Source organism: Dermacentor andersoni, chromosome 2, assembly GCF_023375885.2.
Source record: "Dermacentor andersoni chromosome 2, qqDerAnde1_hic_scaffold, whole genome shotgun sequence".
Taxonomy (NCBI): domain Eukaryota; kingdom Metazoa; phylum Arthropoda; class Arachnida; order Ixodida; family Ixodidae; genus Dermacentor; species Dermacentor andersoni.
In genome coordinates, this window is record NC_092815.1 from 149,865,629 (window position 1) to 149,884,591 (window position 18,963).

Sequence of the window (18,963 nt, forward strand, 5' to 3'; positions counted from 1 at the left end):
ATGCTTTGCCTTCAAAGTGCGGAAGGCACAACCATTGTAGAAAGTGTTGTATAATGCCAGTTTTCAAGCGTCAACTTTGCTGCAATATAGCTTGCTACGGGAAGAGGCTTATGCAATGTATCGTGGTGGAGCATACCAGCAGTGAAAAGGGGCCATTGTAAGATGGCATGATTTACATTTTTTTATTTACACACATACATACTCTCTTGTTACAGCGCAAGCACCAAGAAGCCTGATAAGTGTTGTGGTTGGTCTACAAAATTATGAAAAATTAAATTATGGGGTCTTACGTGCCAAAACCACTTTCTGATAATGAGGCATGCCGTAGTGTGGGACTCCGGAAATTTCTACCAACTGGGGTTCTTTAATGTGCACCTACAGTAAATTTAAGTGCACGGGTGTTTTCGCCTTTTGCCCCCATTGAAATGCGGCAGCTCTGGCCGAGATTCGATCCTGCGACCTCGTGCTTAGCAGCCCAACACCACAGCCACTAAGCAACTAGGGCGGGTACAAATTAAGTTCCTTGCCTACCCAAACAAAAATGTTTGCAACATGATGTGCGTGGTATACCGTCCTTGGGAAGGCAAGCTTAATTGGTTACTGTTGGCTTTGTGTCTTGCTTCACTCTTGAGCAGCGCTTACTGACTGCACAGTAATAATAAGCTCCACCAAATGGCTAGATTACTTCTGTACTACTCCAAGTGTTCCAAGAAGACTTTTGGAACACGAAGTAGAAAAAAAATTTCTGCTCCTAAACTGCTCCAGAATGTCAACTTTGTGCTTGAAACCCTAAACTGTCTTGACCACCACTGAGGGGTTGATCTTCAACATCACTTATATACTTAAGATAAAATCTTGAGTAACACTTACTGGTTGTCTAAACATTTTGAAATGGTTTCACAGGTTCTAATTTAACACTTATATGCACTTTTTAAAACAACAGTGAATAACGATTTCAGTATTCTACAGTTGATTTGGAGGATTATGCGCCATCACTGGTCTGCAATTATGGAAGTTTAGAGACAAAAAAATGGGGGCAATAATGCTTACGTTTTACACATTGTCATTGTACAGAACACAACCTATGCAACTTGCTATAAAACTGATTTATATAGTATTTGAAATTACCATAAGAGTATGTAAACAGCTGGGGTTTCATAGTTCTAGGTTCTTGTTATGTTTTAGACTAGCACCTCCCTTTAAATGGCAGTAAAAGGCATGCATTAATTTTTTTTGGACTGCCTGATTTTCTAAATGTTTTGTTTTTGCAGTCCTCAGGGAACCACCCATCGCCACCAAGAAAAAGCACTTTTGACTGTAGCAGTAATCAGTGATTCGCCTAATTGGCAAACAGTTCAGGATGCCAAACAGCCTCGAGACAGCTGTACCTCTGACAGAAGGCACTAATACACAGTGCAATGCACTGTTTCTGCACTCTAGACTGTGGGATTCTCATCCCGTACCTTGGGTCAAAGGAACGACAATCGCAAGGGCATTTATTGCACCTTTCATAGATCAATGCCTGCTAGCCGAGTTGCTATTCCACAAAACATGCCGATGGGCGTGCGACAAATCGCGGAAGTCCGACTCACCGCGACCGGATAGCGAGCGAATATGTTCGCCCCTTGCTGGATCCCAATGCCTGGTCGTTCACGCGTACGGTCACGCGAACGGTGGCTCTTTCGCACAAGGCTTCACGAGACGATCTCGCAGAAGCATGGATCGGCGCACGGGCGGCACGTCCGTGCTGCTTGCCGTCCCGAACCAAAGAGGAAACGTGTTCTCCCTTGCGCCCTCAAGTAACCCTGCCATGAGGCGGCGTTAGCAGCGCAACACTCGCGCCATTTCTCGCGTGGCCTGGGGCCCGCGGCGAAGCCGCAATGCAGGAGACGGAAGCTATGCGGGAAAAACAACATATCAGGGGACGTGTGACAGTCTCGCATCCCCACAAGACAAATGTGATAAGAGCTGTATTATGTGACCTATTATAACTCCGTGGTGACAATACAGACAGGATATGCAGGGCATGTAGCGATGAGGACAGTAGCAATGGAATGATATCACCAGTGTACAGAGCGCTGAATTCATTCTTGCTCTGTTACTGATAATTGAGAACTCCATCAAATGAAAAATTAAGAGAAATACCATGTGTGAAGGAATACTACTCATCATATCTATTGCAATTATTCTCGGACAGCATTCCCTCTTTCTTGCTTTTATTATTAATGCATTTATATAGTACTGCTCACCTGCTGTTCCATGTGTTCCATCGACACATATACGATCAGTTCCAAGCCTCTTGAAAAGCTCCTGTTGTGGTGTGGTCATGATGACTAGCATAAAATCTCTGTCATCCAAAAGGTCCTCATTTTTTTCTCTAAAAAAATGTCACTTTTTGTTTGTCCTTGGTGTTTAAAGAAGAGCAATGGGTTTTCCTTTTCACTATGCATCCTCTCAACCCAGAGTTGCACGCTCACATAGTCATTATCGTGCAGCCGCTCGGTCTTCGAGACTCTGGCATCCCTCATTATTTTGCGGAGATCCTGCTTGCTTAACAGGTTAATGCGGTGGAATGTCGCATCCACGTTGGACCGCACATTATCCAGTACTGCATCCATGGACACGCCTTCTCGCAGCTTGTCTTGAGAGAGTAGAGAAAAAGTGTATATTAGTTGAAGCATAAGTAAAAATTACCGAGCACGCAAGGAAGTGAAATGGGCACTGATTAACATTTTTAATATCATTATTTAGAATTCCTTTAATTGAATAATGAGTTACATTGACTTACAAAAACCTTTTGCAATGGTGTGTGTTAAATAGTTCAAGCTGTCGCAATTTTTGTTCTTTTTAGGTCAGCTCTTTGCAAGGACATGGTGCTATGCAGCCTTCAGCTGCTGAAGAGGCAAGATTACATTTCTGAATTACACTACACGATTACATTACATTTGAAGAGGCAAGATTACATATTTAAGTGTTTCAATGTTTGATAAACATGTCATTGATAAACCGTCATAGGGATTATCTGCACCAGTGTTATCAGGTACGTAAGTGAAGAAATTTATTGCGTGTACCAAGTTTACAGCTAGGCTGCCAATTTCATCCTTCACTGTTGGTAACCTTGTTCGCACAAGACATTACTGAACCATTGTAAAAGCATTGCACTGGACTGGACATGTGCAGATTGTGGTTCAGATCCTACCCAGGGCAAAAATGTCTTCCACTTTTAGTTCCTTTACTAAATATTGCCATTGTTATCAATTTCTATCCTACAGTTAGAACTTAATTTTCCAATTACATTCCATAGCATAAGTTATTGCCACTTCCATAGTGGCATGCCACCATAGAAGGGCAAAACAGTCTGCAATCGAAAACATGTGCAGCATTTCCAGATTAACTTAAATATAAACATCACTGTTACTGACTGAATTGATGCACATAATTTGATTAATGTCAATATAAAAATTGCCAATTAAAGCTTTCAGCAATTATTTTTAATGGTTGATTTATCAGTCATTCATCCATATTTACAGAGCAGACACACCTGTGAACGTATGCTTTGAAGGCTATGCAGTCATGTGGGTTTTTGAGTTAAAGGTATTATTTCAGTCAAGTAGAGTACTGACTGGACACTTGAAGCTGTTTTACGAGTTCATGTCTAATACCCCTGTCACACGGCAAATCTAATGTCATTTACAACGAATGACATTCGCTGATAATGCCATTTCTTTGGTGTCGCACGGTAAAACGTAAGGACATTTTCGAAAATGACATTTACAAACAAATCAGTTCGCCAAACTCATTCGCATTCATTTGGAACTGAATGTGTATCCTCGACACCACGAGTTTACCAGTGTTTCGCAAACAGTATGTGCTTCTTTTTTTGTTTTAACAAAAAATCACTATTATTCTATCCATTTTATTACCTAATTATTGCTTTAACGACATTGAAGTCCATCACATAGGTAAATACAGAAAACTACTCTCAGTCCAGTGACCAGACAGCCATCTTTAGCTTTCGCTGCAGCAGTCGTGTTGGTTCTCACCGGAGCATCGGCCGCGGCCACTTCAATTGACTTGGCATAAAAGCATACGAGTTTTTTCCTGTGGCATGCGCCAAGAATGAGGATATTAGAAGCTCGCATGCACATCAGAAAGGCGATGATATGCAACTGCCCTTCTCGTACCACATTAGCAGATGTAGCGGACGCGCCTATCGTTCTCTTCGCCCTGTTGCTTGCCTTAGCTCGACTCGACTTCGTTGGCAATGTCGACAAGTTAGTAATCGAGCACTACGGTTTGAAAGCAATGATCACATATTCTAGTAGAATTTAGCATACTGGAAAATAATTATTGGACAAAAGTGGGTTTGAGGCGTGTCTTTTTTTTTTTTTTTTTACTATCGTCATTGTCATCATTTTCAAATGACATTAGTTTTCGCCGTGTGACAGGGGTATAAGCCTAATTATCGTGATCGTTTCAATCATGTTTCATTCACATAGCTGATTCATGAGCATTCAAAATATTTAGGTACCATATTTTCCAAACCATAGGTGCCACCATTTTCTTTTCATTTTCGTCCAAGCGTATTGTAGAACAGTGTAACTTATTTATGCAAGACCAACATGAGACATTCTTTTTCTCCAGCAATGTACTTGCAGTTTATTTTGTCTGCTAGAATGTGCGGCTCATAAAATTTTTTTTTACTGAAGTTTAGTGCCCTGGAATGGGTAAGTACGACATTTTAGGATAAGTGTATAAACATGCACAATCGCATTTCACGATGCTGACCCAAGTTAAGATAGATGCATGTTATACAATGAGTTATATACACATATTTTTTCTTTGATAGTTGTGAAAAGAGGGGGGAAAGGGGGTGACTCGTACAACAGTTCAAATTATAGTCCAGAAAATATGGCACATGGTTTGTGAGCCCTACATATAGTAGAGTAAAATACAACTTGAGCTGATGAAAGTTTCACATGGAAAGCACATCAGCTGTGGATGACCTACAGTAGTGGCGAGAGGTCGCAGTTTCATCGATGTCTGTAATACTTGCACTTCAGTTTAGTCAAAATGGCAGACATAATTATGTACAATGCACCTTAAGTAATCCCAAGTGGAAATTATTCCAGCTTACTGCTATTTTGAGACATTGAATCCCACTAGGATCATAAGTCATACCAATACAGTTAACTGAAAGCCTGAAAAATAAAACAGAAAAAGAAAAAGCCACAGTCTGCTGCGTGGCCTACAGTGCACCAGGAGGCACTACACCTTCCTGCTTGGTACATGAAGTGATGCAAACAAGTATAAAATAACTAAAGTCGTTGCCTGCAATAAGAATAGCCATATAGGTCAAATACAGGCCACTGGCTGTGCCAAGGTAGTTGTTACCGCTGTGAAATTGGAGAACGGTTCCCTTTTTTCTCTCTCTCTCTGAACCCTTCAGGCATTGATACAATGTAGCAAAATGATAAACATGTTTAAGATGTCATTAACTATAATGCCCTGCAGTCAGTAAAGGTGGCCTCGAATTATGTGGAAATTATGAATTTCAAATGAATTTCATGTGCTCCAAGTTCATTGCATGGTCTGGCATGAGTATTGCCTTGTATTTGGGATGTTGAAAACTCAACAACCACTCTTTATGTATTATAAAGCAGGGCAAAAGTGGTTTCTTACCAGCAATAGCAGCTCTTTCCGACTTGGACAGAAAAACACGACCCAGTTCAAAGTCGTGGCCTCTGTGCTTGAATTGGAAAACCACATACACACCTGTGTTGTCTTCAGTCACAGCCATTGCCGCAAAACATCTTTTTCCACACTTGACACTTGAAGGCCGCTTCAGCTTTTGTTTACTTGTAGCTGTGGAAAAAGATAACCGGGTAGTTTATTCTAACTTAAGCACTGGACTTCCAACACATGCTTAGTGGTGGTTCTACTACACCATTTACACCATTTAGCTACAATTCAACTTGCCTGAAACCTGGCTACGCGAAGTGCGCAAAGGTGTCGTATTTTCACGCTTTCAGGGCAACGCAGCGTTTTCAGCAGAGGTACGAGAAGACTTAAATATAAGAAACAAATAGTGAACGTGCAAGTAAGTCAGTTTGAGATGGATCATCTACTAGACTTTTCAAATATTGAGTAATATTTGCAGTAATGCAATGGATTGCCCGAAGTCAAAGCATTGCATGCAGCATTTCAAGGGCACTTGGTTTGTCTCGAAACAAGAACAAATAAAACAAATTAGGGCTTTTACATGCCAATACCACGATCTGATTATCAGGCATGCCTCTCTCAGTATAAGTTTCGTCCTGGCTGTCAACACCAATCGAAGCAATTACTATATGCAATGCTAACAGGGTACGGTGACAAAAGCAGCATTCATAGCAAGCACAATGGCATGCGCTAAGACCCACTGGAAGGCACACAGTTTGCATTGCATACATGTGTTCTTGCACGTGGTTCAGAACTGTATGGCAATTTGTGATCTTTTAAGTACAGGAACTAACTTCTGTGCACACTTGTGATAGTTGCTGACTTGTGAAAAGAGGGGGAGGTTACTTGTGCCAGGTTCAAATTATTGTCCGGAAAATATTGTATATAGTTTGTGAGCCCTGCATATAGTAGAATAATATACAAGTTAAAGTGATGAAAGCTTCACATGGAAAGCAGATCTGCTGTGATCTTGTGGACTCGTACAGCAGTGCTTCATCAGTTATCAAAAACTCGTACTAATGATCTCTGAAACAATTGCCAATCGTACCAATATATTAACACCAAGCTTCCTGTAACTGCTTGCAGCCCATATCACAATCACCAAAAGCTAATTTCATGGCACACTACCCTGACCATTGGCCCTAATCAGCACTGCTTCATCAGGTCGGTTGGGTATCAGTAACTAGAGCTACAGTTAGCTGATGAATCGACTCATATCTATTTGCAGAGGCCAGCAAACCACCTTGTAACAAAATTGAGTGCATGGAATGGTAGCAATGTTGTTTGTGTCCACCACTGCCATCTTTGCATCCATTTGTGCTATGGCACCTCCTTCTGGACGCCGTTCATAGCCTCGCGGCAGTCTCTTGTCGAGCTTCTTGCATTGTTATCGGGTGTAATACACTTGTGCATATGCCATAGTGCATATGAAAGCACATGTGTCATTTGCAATGCACATAAGACATTCACCTTCACTTCTTTTCTTATGTGTGACAGAGCAAGTTGTTCTAGTGCAGTTGTAATTTCTTGCCTCTCCGACGCCTAGGCACACAGCTGCTTTCATTAGCCCACAAAATTTTTATTTATTTACAAAGGCTTTCTACCTACTCAAATGAAAGTACTTGCAACATACTGGCATGGTAGTAATTGGCTGGTTCTGAGTGTTAAAATTTTCTTAAATGTGTAAGCATTTCTATGCTTACCGAACGTCCATCACGCAAGATAAAAATGTGGGCCGATCCCAGAGATAGTGCAATACTGGGCCGACCTACGGCGGAGGTGAACAGCCTTCAAGCACCCAACAAAGTGAAAAGTGCATACAATATAGATAGAGCATGCAGCAGCGAGTGGCTTTACCTTTGTTCTGCCTGTCGCTACCACGAGATCGAAGCAGCGCTCGCAAATCTCTCAGCACACACCGCACCGTGCACCTTTCGCAGATCACTTTGAAGATATGGGTCCGCTCTTCAAGGCAAAGCGACAAGAACACGGAGTTCAAGATATGGTCCACGCGGTGCATAATGGTTTGACGTGGATGAATAAGGCACTAAAGAGCAGTATCAGCTTATAATGATCAGAACGTCATCAGCACACCTGGCGCCGCCGTCTGCAGCAGTCCGTGTTGCTGCGATGCTGCTGTTTATACCGGTCATATTAACTTCCATAACACTTTTTTGTTCAAGTACCCTAAAGAGCCCAGGAGGCATAGGGGTGGGGGATGTTACGATTGGCCAGCGGGGATAGTGACCTTCTGGCTTCACTGCAATGAATCGCTTCGTGAAGCCAACAACACGCCCCCTTCGAATAGCCCTTCGGAGCCAGTAAGGCTTGACACGTTTGGCGGACAGGATTGTTAGCTGGTTCGCTGTCACCTTCAGGGACCAATTGGAGCAAGAAAACTCCTGGAAATGTTTGTTCTATGGCATTCCCCCATGTACTCTGGTAATAGTCACGGTCATGACAGATTCAGCAGCAAACTGCAGAGTCAGCTCAGGAACCAAGACATGCGAGCTTGAGTCAAGCGTGACAACACCTGTCTATGAGGCCTCACTGGTTTTGGTGTGTTCAGTAAAACAAAAGTGCAAGAGAGTGTGTGAACCTTCGCCCTCAAAGGCGGGTACTTCGACGACTTTGGACGCTTTGATTGGATGAAGGTTGGATGGCAGCTTTCCCTGGCCTAGGGATCTAGTAAGGACAGAGAGTGTTTAAGCAGACATTTTCGGCTGTTCAGTGTGCATTTCAGTCATGCTAGACTGATCAGATGTAATGTTCTCCATCCTTCATGTAGATATTGTAAATAAATCCCCTACTCCTCATTGCTCCCTTCAATAGCATCCTTAGCATGAATGAGTCGGACAATGGTATGGGCCAGGTACCCTTTTCATGGCAGACACCATCTCTTACAGGGATTACAATGAAAGGAGCAAAACATACCAAAAGTACACAACTAAACAAGAAATATGAATTGGAACAACATGAATTAGTGCAAAAAAACTACTTATTACAGGGTATATACAATGTGTGAAAAAACATAGTAATGACAAGGTTCCTAAAATACTTGGCTTATCACAATGAGCTGTTTTACATTACAAAACAATGGAAAAAAATTTAAGTATACATTACTAAACAGGAAAGCAAAATTGCATATTAAATAAGAACATCAAGAAATGCAACTGGAACGGAACAGCAAGGTAAGAGGTAGTTCAGATTTCTAGGAACAACTTCAAATTATGTACAAATGAGTCGTGACAAATAGCGAGGAGAAGAGGTGAGTGGAAAAACGGATTAGTGTGGGTGAAGATGGGTGCGATTTTAAGTTGGTGATCAAGCCGTCAAGACACATGTCACGAGCTAGTCTGATATTTAGAGTCACGTGGGACAACCGATTGGAGTAAAGTTTATGAAAGAAGGACAATAGTGTTGGAAGCCTGCGTATATTGAGAGGAGCTAAATTAATCTAATATTCGATTTCCGTAACTAGATGTATGCGAGTAGTTTCTTGTGATGAAGCGAGCAACATTATTTTGCAGAGACTCTAGTTTGTGTTCGAGGTAGGCCTCATGTGTGGATTCCAAATTAAGAAGGCATATTCGATTTTAGAGCATACTAAGGTGGTGTAAGCCAGAAATTTGGTCTCTGAGTTAGCCGAGTGCAAATAGTGCCTTATGAAGCCAAGTGATCTGGTTGCTTTAGTAGAGTGTTCTAGTTTGCAGTTTTTACACTCGGCTAAGCAGCTGAGCGAAGCGAAAGCGTGAATGCACATGCGCCCTCCGCTTAGCTGCAAGCAGGCTGGTGGAGTCAGAAACACGGTCCGCTTACAAGCTGCCTGAGCAGAAGGTTGCTGCCATTTTTTTCTAGCAAGGGTGGTCGATGCACACACCCACTCTGGCACGTGCATCGAGGCATCTTGCCTGCCTTGATCTTTACAAGACAGATTTGCACAGACGAAGACTTATGTCTGCTAGAAGGTGCGCATGCTGACCCATTTGAAAACCTCGCAGCGCGGGAGTATGTGATGCATGCTGTGCAACATGTTGGCATCAGAAAGGATCAGATTGGATGCAAAATGCAAGCTCGCTGGCTATCACGTGGCATTTCCCAAGATGGGGCTTTATTTTCCACTGGATAAAATGGACCAGTAATGCATTACAAGTTCACGTTTAGATGCTTTATGGACAAATAAGCTATATGTATTCATTTTACTTATAAAAGCTTTACTTATAAGTTTTACTTATAGGTGCTTTTATTTTGTTTCATTACCCTGAATTCGGCCAAAAGGCACTGCAAATAGGAAAGGAACATCAAGCGGAAAGCCAGAGAGGCCGAGATAATCTCGTGGCTGGCGGCAATGGAAAATAAACCTGCTATGAGTAACTACTGAAGAGGAAATAACAATATCGGGAAGGAAACAATCTATTATAACTCAAAGGGAAGCTTATTACTTTCTGAAATGAGCTCGGGATGCCTTAGAACACGCACTTATACAGCAAGATATAAGAAGCAAGAAGCATGTGCTTGCTGCGGTAAAGCTAGGGAAACAATAGAGCATGCTTTACTAGAATGTGAAATATCTCCCCAGCAGTAGATTTAGGCACCACTGGCCTATATACCATTAATAAAATACATCCGTAGAGGGAGATTAAGATGGACTGCAACGATTGTAATGGCATCATTGGAATCGGACATATGCTGGCGGGGTGTCCCGCGACTCTCCCCAAACTCGTTGAAGGATGGACACAGTGGGAGAAAAGGATTCAAAGCCCATTGTTTCAGGACCAACTAAGGGCCATCCAGGGGGCCCATGATGTCACTGAAAGGCTTGGCCTGACAGTGCCAACGTGGGAGCGGCCTGCCTTGGCTTGAGAAGTCTAGCCTCCGGACATCATTACAATAAAAGTTTTCACACACATACACCACTGGCCTGCTTGAAGCCCTTGGGTTCAGCAAGAGCAGAGGGAAAGTAAAAATGTATGCAGTAAAGATTGGTAAGCAGCGAATGGAAGATTGGTGGACAAAAAGTAGGGAAACATCAAACAACAGAGGCTTGCAAAGACAAAGTTCAGAAAGTTTGGTTATGGGAAGTCATCGTGGGTTTTTTTTCTTTGTTAACATAGGTAGAACATTAGGCAATACAAGAGCTTCATGGCGCAACCCACACATCTTTCCAAAGGGGACACTCATAGCACCTATCCATCCGTCCCTCTGCTCCGCTAGGCTAGACATACAACTAAAACATGCAATCACCCACCACTCCACCATGTGGCTTAGCGGGGCAACTTGGAGCGGGGTGGACCGTAATGACACTAAACTAAAACACTCTAGTGAAAATCACATCTACGCAAATGTTCCATGACAGATCGGATGACAAATGAACACCCAGATATTGTGAATACCGAGGCTACGGGCATGTTTTATAATTATGCAATTGCATAACACGGGTTTAGCTCTAGTCCCGAATCTGATAGCTTTTGTTATATTAATGTTGATTTCCGCTTGCTTACTGCCCCACTTACGGAGATTGTCTAAGTAAGATGGAAGGTAGCAGGTGTCCTCAGGGTTAGTAGATCACGCAATCATCAGCAAATAGTCTATGAAACGCCTACCATTACTAATATCGTTAATATAATCTAAAAACAAAATAGGCCTGAGCATGGAACCTTGCGGTACTCCAGATTTGACATGATTTAATGGAGACAAATGGTCATTGATGAAAACTGATTGCTACCGGTTAGTTAAAAAGTTGGTAGTCCACCTAGTTATTCTCACATGTATGTTAAGATCTGTCAGTTTATGAATGAGCAAGAATTGAGGAACCTTGTCAAAAGCCTTCGTGAAGTCTACAGATATTACATCGATTCGATAAAAAGAATGAGTGGAGTTATGCAAGTCATTAATTCATATCAATCGTGTAAAAGTCCATGCCGACTGATAAAGAAAAAGTTATGTTCTGTAAGAAACTTCATTAGAGCAGATGAAATGATGTGTTCGAGAAGTTTGCAGCACATGCTGGTTAAAGAAATTGGTCAGTAATTTGATGGGTTAGACGAATCACCATATTTAAATATGAGAATTATGCAAGCTGCCTTCCAATCATTTGGGACGCATCCCGTGTCAATACATTGCTGAAAAAGCTTGGCTAAAATGCGACATATTGCAGGTTTAGATATCTTAAGAAGTTTAGGGCAGATGCCATCACGACCAGGAGTAGAGTTAGTTGGAAGACAATCGATACAGGACTGTACTACTTCAGAAGCGATATTAATGTTGTGCATGCTTGAATGCAAAATAGGGGCCTGAAAGCTACTAGGTACAGGAGTCTCATCCGTGAAAACGGATGAAAAAAAAACTTGAATTCAATAGCAACACGTGCCAGAGAAAGAATGTTACCATCCTTAGATAACGGTACCGTCAAGTTCGATAATTTGGGTTTCCTAAATTTTTGTGTCATTGCTAAGCATGTCTGAAATGTCATGGTTGAAAAATTTATCTTTGGCTGTTGTTGTTACGGTCCTGCATAAGTGTGCATGCTCACGATAGGGCCTCCAATCTTCCACAGATGCTCATAGTTCAGCTCTGCAATATATAGGTTTCACATGCGTCGCAAACCAAGTGCTTTCTGTGCAGGCTGTTATTTTGAATTTTGGAATATGCTTTTCTTTTTAAGTGTGATCAGCCCATTATGAAGAAAAACCCAGTTTGTGCTTATGTTGCAATGAGGGAATGACTGCAAGAAGCCGACAGAAAAGGTGGAAAGGTCACTAACAAGCCCGCTGACATTCACGCAGGTGTAATCAAATATTAATTTCTTTCTATTTTCATGTTTCTTTAGGGCACCTATGAATTCACAATGCAAGATATTGTGGCCACTGATACCATCCAATACATTTTCCGTAACATTATTTGGTTCTGTGGCTAGTATGAGGTCAGAGTGAATCACCATGAGTGGGAACAGAAACAATTTGATGCAAATTGAAAGTTGAGAGCATGTCAGGAAAATATTGGCATTGACGTTTTTCTTGTGCCATACAGGGGTCGGCATCAATGCCATGCAATATTGGGATAGTCGAAATCGCCGACAAGAAATATTGTTCTGGACAAAACTTAAAGACTTGTTTAGATAATCCGGAAAGTAGTGGGATGAATCAAGTGGACGATAGCAGACTCCAATGACAAAGGTAGAATGTGTGGGCAGACAGAGAGCAACCCTTACAATTTTGAGGCAGGAATTAGTTTCAATAACGCAAGCTTCCAAACTAGATTTTACTGCGATTAACACACCGCCACCTCTCGATTCAGTTTTATGTTTTCTAAATAATGAAAACTGACGAGACAAGGACGATCCAAAATGTCGAATGACAACCAGGTTTCGGTGCCTAGAACGTCTACTGAACAGGATTAAAGATAAGAACAGAGGTGATCTTGCTTACAAAATAAGCTGCGGAAGTTTGACACAAGAATTGACACACATGCATCACAGCGTTCATTTTTTACATCACTGGGTTTTCACGAGGACGTGACGTTTCGGGAGGGCACTTACTTCATCAGTGGTATGGTCAAAGACAAATCGTGTTGTTTAGTAGAAGCTTGTCAAACAGAAGTTTGAACCTTTCAGCGGGCTTCTGTTTGGAACGTCCGAAATCTCGGAGTTTCTGGACTGCATCCTCATTGAAAAATCCTTATCAATCCACATGAGACGATTCAAACCTTTTTTAGTTTAAATGCATTTTTCAGTATGTGTTTTCTTTTTTAAGTTTAGGAATTTCACAATTATCAGCCAAGTATAGCCTTGTCTTTTCTGCCCTATTCTATGGGCACGTTCAATTTCACCAGCTGCAATGCCTAAATATTTAGAAACTAACTCAGTTACAAGCCCTTCCTTTTCCTGCCACGTCTGAGTCTTGCTCAATGACTGCTTTAAAGATAAGGTTGTTGTGACTCAATCTGTTACTGAGATCGTCTACCACCAAACTTGTGTTGCAATTGTCCTGATTTTATGCTTTCCAGTTTGTCTGGGTGTCAAGCATATGAATTACCTCGTGACGCCAGAGGTTCCTTCCATTTAGGAAAGAAGTTCAGTAACATTCGTTTGGACGTCTTTTACTTTCCCTAGGATGTCTTTCTGAAATTTTCCATTACAGGCTGCCGTATCCTTGAAAATGAGTTGATAATGACATTGGGCTGCGTGGAGATGAGCAAGTGGTACAATGCTTAAGCGTACTTAAGTCCCAGAGGAGTTTCTGCATGAATTTTTCAATTGTTTGTGAAGGTTTCTTACCTATTCAAAGAAAAGTGTTTGCAACATACTGACGTGGTACTAATTGGCTGCTGCTGGCTGTTGGCCTTGGTGTCTTCCTTTGCTGTTGAGCAGCATTTACTGAGTGCACAGTAATAATGAGCTGCACCAAATGGCTACACATTACTGCTGTACTACTCGAACTATTCCAAAAGGGCCAATTTTTCTGCTCCAACATGCACCATGACTACTTATTTCCTAGCTCAAATCGTTAACTGGCTAGGCCACCGCTGCATGCTGACACACCACCCACTGTGGGTGTGGGCTGTATTAGCCAAGTCTCAGTAAGACAAAAATAACTGTGGCACTGTTCTTTTTGAGCTTTGTTATTTAATGAAAAGGCTTTGAATTCAGGCCACCAGTGCCACAATAAAGTATTCCTATTCCAGCCGCACTACTTGTTAGAGCTGCATGCCACCTGCATTACTAGCTGGGCCAGTCACTTGAAATCGGTGGACTATAAGGTTAGAGTAGAATCAAACAGAAGACATTTTTTTGATATACTGGCTTTGGACGTCCCCAAATTTTTGGGATGGGCCTGCTATAAATTTTACGTATTCATAACATGGGAAGGTTATGACGACATGTAACCCAGGCAGGCAATGCTTTTGGAAACAAACTTTAAACTTTGCCACTCCGACAGTGGTGAATAGAGTGATCTGTTGTCATGTTGAGCAGTACTACTTGCATCTGACCGCTGGATGTATTGTGTCACTGTTCATTATTTATTACATGTGCTTATAACATGTTCTCCAAAAAGATGTTCCAATCATTGGTGCAATCTACTAATACCAGCTACTTTCGCAATGTCTCTGTAGGCATCTCTTTAAATCCTTTTATGTCTAACACGATACACGAGGACTCCCCTGCAATCACTGACACAGAAATAGTACAGTGTAGTTCTAAAACAAATGTGCTTAACTCATATTGGTGACAACAAATAGTTTAACATTGGTGCTGTCATAGGTCTGGTTTGCGATTACAGCCGATGTCTTGTGGTTGATTATAGGAGTTCTTTAACAGCAAGGTCCAGCATTACTAGAGCTTTGTTTAAAGGGCAGCCACATGGACAGTGGTACGCTTGGACTCGGGTGTAAGTAGTTTAATATTGATGCATAGGCTTTGAGGTGATTAGGGTCAGGCTAGTGTATACATTTTTTATTCTGTTCTATTTTCTTTCGCATCACTCGCACTTCATTCAGTGTTACTGCATAGATGGTGTGTTGAATGATAGGAAGGAAATAGAATCATATGTATAATCTTGGCCAAGATGGCCTTGGAGTATGTTTAAGCCCAACTTTAGGCACACATGATTCCCAGCTTGGGTGAGCATACTGAGATAACTGTCCAGGTTGAGGTTCATTCCGATATGTTGTTAACGCTTCTTTGAGTAATCGTATAAACATGACTGAACAAAAATCTCTGTGGTTTTTAAAAACCCATCAAAGCCAGAGACTCAGACTGGTTGTCATGATACGGGCATTTCACGATACCTTGTGAAGCATAACTTCCAGACCGGTGACACACGAAGTAGAAATGCTTCTTTTTCAGGTGGCCGCAAGTCTCTGTACCTGTCCTTGCAATGAAGTGACTGCATGTGTCTTTCTCCACCTTTTCCTTCTATGACTTGAAAGCTGATCAGGATAATAAAATAAAGCAAATGTTACATGTATGCAGTGTGTCAAGGGGAATCAGTTTATTGTAAGCCCACGTTGGCTGTGCAGAATATGTTATGGGGTAATTTAGAAGAAGAAAGAAGATTAAGTACCCTGGACACTTGTATGTTCAGTCTGCACTTCAGGGTGCGTAATGCACAGAACTAGCGTTACAAAGTTGAATCGTAGACATGTTGTGGAACTCAGTAGTTATGAAGAAGAGGTTCAGTGACATCTTTTCTCTTTTCCTGATGAGGATCAAGCATTTGTTTTTCTCAGGGCAAAATTTTAGAGCGAAGCATAATGGAATTGAAGAAAAAGAAGATATAAAAAAGTGACAAGAATGATGTTGCTTCTTGTACATTTTTAAACTATGCTTTGTTTGAGTACATTTTGCAGCTTTCATACAGAGATCAAACTCCTGCAAAGACAGTATGTATAGAAACTGTAAGCTAATTTGCTTTATTAATTTGAGGTTGACACTGTGACATGGCATCTAATTATAGCAGCACAAAGTGACTGCCATCAAAAATTTTTTCGTGAGCAACGCCAAGAACTGCATGAAATGACAACTGAAAATGACAACTCTACATCATACAAATTTCCGTTCTGAACGAGAAAGAAAATACAGAGAATCATACCTTATCCATAAGTTCAAGGCATTGCAACAAATAGGCATAAACATTTTAAAAGGAGCTTTATAATCTATCCGCTATGCTAAATTTCAAGCTATAGGCAACAACACTTAGTTTGGTTTCTTGGCGTATCCTTCTTTTTTTCTTTCCTCTTCGTTTTTTCAGCCGGCGTGTCAGACGCTGTTGACATGCCGGCTAACACGCGTGCGTTGGCACGTGGTTGACACCATGTTTTCCCCGTGTTTTAACTGAACAATTAGTAGATTTAAATTTTTTGCACATTGGGGATTCAGGAAATATAAAACTTCGACAGGAGCTATCATTAGAACTAGTGTACAGTACTTCTAGCACTTCTTTAATCAAACAATGCAAAATTTGCGCTTTGGTTGACTCAGCTTTTACTTATTGTGTTAAGATTGATATGAAGTGCTACTTTGTTTTTTCTGCTGTGTGTAAATGTTTTTAGACGCAATCCTTTCCATTGTATGGAGTTCTCGCTCACACAAAGCCATGTACTCGATTGCAGATCGACCTTAGGCATAAGTGCAATCTCATACCTGTGCACTTGCCTCTATTCATTAGTGTGCAATACCGCGCAAGCCTGTGCATAACTATACGACGACTGTAAAGCATATGAAAGCTCCAGCACCAGTTTAAGGCACAAGATTAGACCAGATTTCTTGAACAGAAAAGCTGATTTAACACATTATTAATGTACAAGGAGGCTTGTCCATGCTACCTAACCTGACAACTATTGCTTCTAGACCCTAAAGAATGCAGTAAAAAAAAAAAAAAAGTAGGTGCTTGCTGCAATGGGGAGAAACAAATTTTTCCTGTACCATACTATAGGTGCTTACCCATTTCCAAGTTTGCAAAGCGAGTGCTTTCCTGCATGGCATGGCCACCACTATGGCTAATATTCATGCTACCAAATCTGCATATATGTATCGCATGGTTTACCTTACAGAAGTTGGGAACTAGAAGCAGGGTTCATACTTTGTATATTTGTTTTCTTTTGTTCATTAGTTAAAGTAAAAATAGCAAATCATTAACTTCATTCATGCTCCTCCAGTCACTTTTCTTTTATAGAATGTATTCTAGGGTTTTATGCGCTAAAACCACGATTTGATTATGAGGCATGCCATAGTGGCGCAGTCCGGATTAATTTTGACCATGAGGGGATCTTTAAAGGGACACTAAAGTGAAACAATAAATCAGTTTAGACTAATGAAGCATTGTTTGAGAACCCTGCAGGCAGTGATTTCAAAAAATAGTTTGATTATTAGATGAGAAAATGAAGGTTTAAGTATTAGTATTTGAATTTTGCGCCGAAACCCCAGCGCCGGTACGTTAGCGTGACGTCAGGGATTCCAAAGTATGTTTTCGCATTTGGGCCGCGTTGGCTGAATAAAGGTTCCTGAAACTTGCCATGTTTAATATTTGGTTCCTTTGGAACTCAATATAGTCACTCTGTACCGCTATATATAATTCGTAGGCCCTAGAAGATGCCATCAAAATCCACGACGTCACAGCCCCCAGGTGCGGGAACTCAAGTAGGCGTCGCCACCCGTATTTCGTTCTTGCGCTTTTTCTGGCTTACCAAACGTCTTATCATTGTAACAGTGGTGTTTTTGGTGTTGTAGAACAGTAATTTACTGATGCAGAAGAAATAATTTTTCACTTTAGTGTCCCTTTAATGTGCCACACAAGCGTTTCTTGCATTTCGCTCCCATCTAAATGCGGCCGCCGCGGCGGGTACATTTTTTTAAAACTTAAATATGCGATTCCTAAAAAAGATCCATCAGCAATGATTCTGCGTTGCTTCGATTCAAAACAGCAATGATAAGCATGCAATTTAATGTATGATGGTATAAGTTGCAGCTAGTGCATGGTCAGATAAAATGTTAAGCATGAAAGCACCATAAATGAGCACATTTCAAGCAATAAGTGAACAAGTGAATCGTTCACTCTGCAAGCCCGTAATGCAAAAATAACAGGTGCAGCGGTAATCACGCGTTGCTTTGAGAGAATAAGCAAGTGTCTTACCTGGCATTGTCAGAAAGTGATACCTCTCATATTCCGGCTCGAAGAAATGCACGCTGATATGGCGGTACTCCAGTTCTTTCAAAGTCAGGGCTACTTCACACTCGTCGCAGTTGTACTTCAGGTGAGTGATTTTGTGCACAAGTTTTATGTGCCTCTGCAGACTGCAATTGTTCGCTAACCGCCGGTCGCAGTACTGACATTCAAAGGAAGCAAATTTCGCCATTGCGAGACCGCGAAGAGAAGCATGGGGGTTTCCTAAAAACCGATTACGTAACTATGCTCAGTGCGTGCAAGCGGGCCTTTTATATCTGCGGGTGCTCTGACCATGGAGGAAAGAAAAAGCTGAGAGATGCTGACGTCACTCTTTGCGAAGCATGAGTGACGTCGGAAGGCGTGGCAGATATCCTCTCTTGTGCATATCTCTCTCCTCCGGCCCGCAACCACGCACGAACTGCGTAGGCTGCACGGGCGCGCCTGTAGCAATTCGAAAGCATCTACTATTCTGACAAAAGATGCAATCGCGATGTAACGTTGGCGAAGTCTGAGTATTCTGCCCTGGCATTGAAACAAGTTTAAAATAAACTCCTCACATTAGACCGTCATGTTGGACTCC

The 18,963-nt window shown here is 41.6% G+C and overlaps 2 long non-coding RNA genes across 4 annotated transcripts in view; one reads left to right on the forward strand and one right to left on the reverse strand.

Moving 5' to 3' along the window:
• LOC126527452 (uncharacterized) overlaps nt 1-2,980 on the forward strand; it is a 25,259-nt gene extending 22,279 nt beyond the window's left edge. The window contains exon 4 of the long non-coding RNA XR_011892846.1: nt 2,852-2,980. This is a non-coding gene — a long non-coding RNA (uncharacterized lncRNA). The remainder of the gene's footprint in view (nt 1-2,851) is intronic.
• Nucleotides 2,150-18,509, reverse strand: LOC126527462 (uncharacterized). 3 transcript variants are annotated; one of them, XR_008611466.2, is made up of 4 exons: nt 18,351-18,509; nt 15,508-15,648; nt 5,683-5,865; nt 2,150-2,641 (listed from the first exon to the last, which is right to left on the reverse strand). It is a non-coding gene; the product is annotated as an uncharacterized lncRNA (long non-coding RNA). The 3 variants fall into 3 exon arrangements; XR_007598788.3 differs by lacking the exon at nt 18,351-18,509 and having other exon boundaries at nt 15,508-16,260; XR_011892847.1 differs by lacking the exons at nt 15,508-15,648; nt 18,351-18,509 and adding an exon at nt 7,579-8,754.
• Nucleotides 18,510-18,963: the final 454 nt, after the last annotated feature.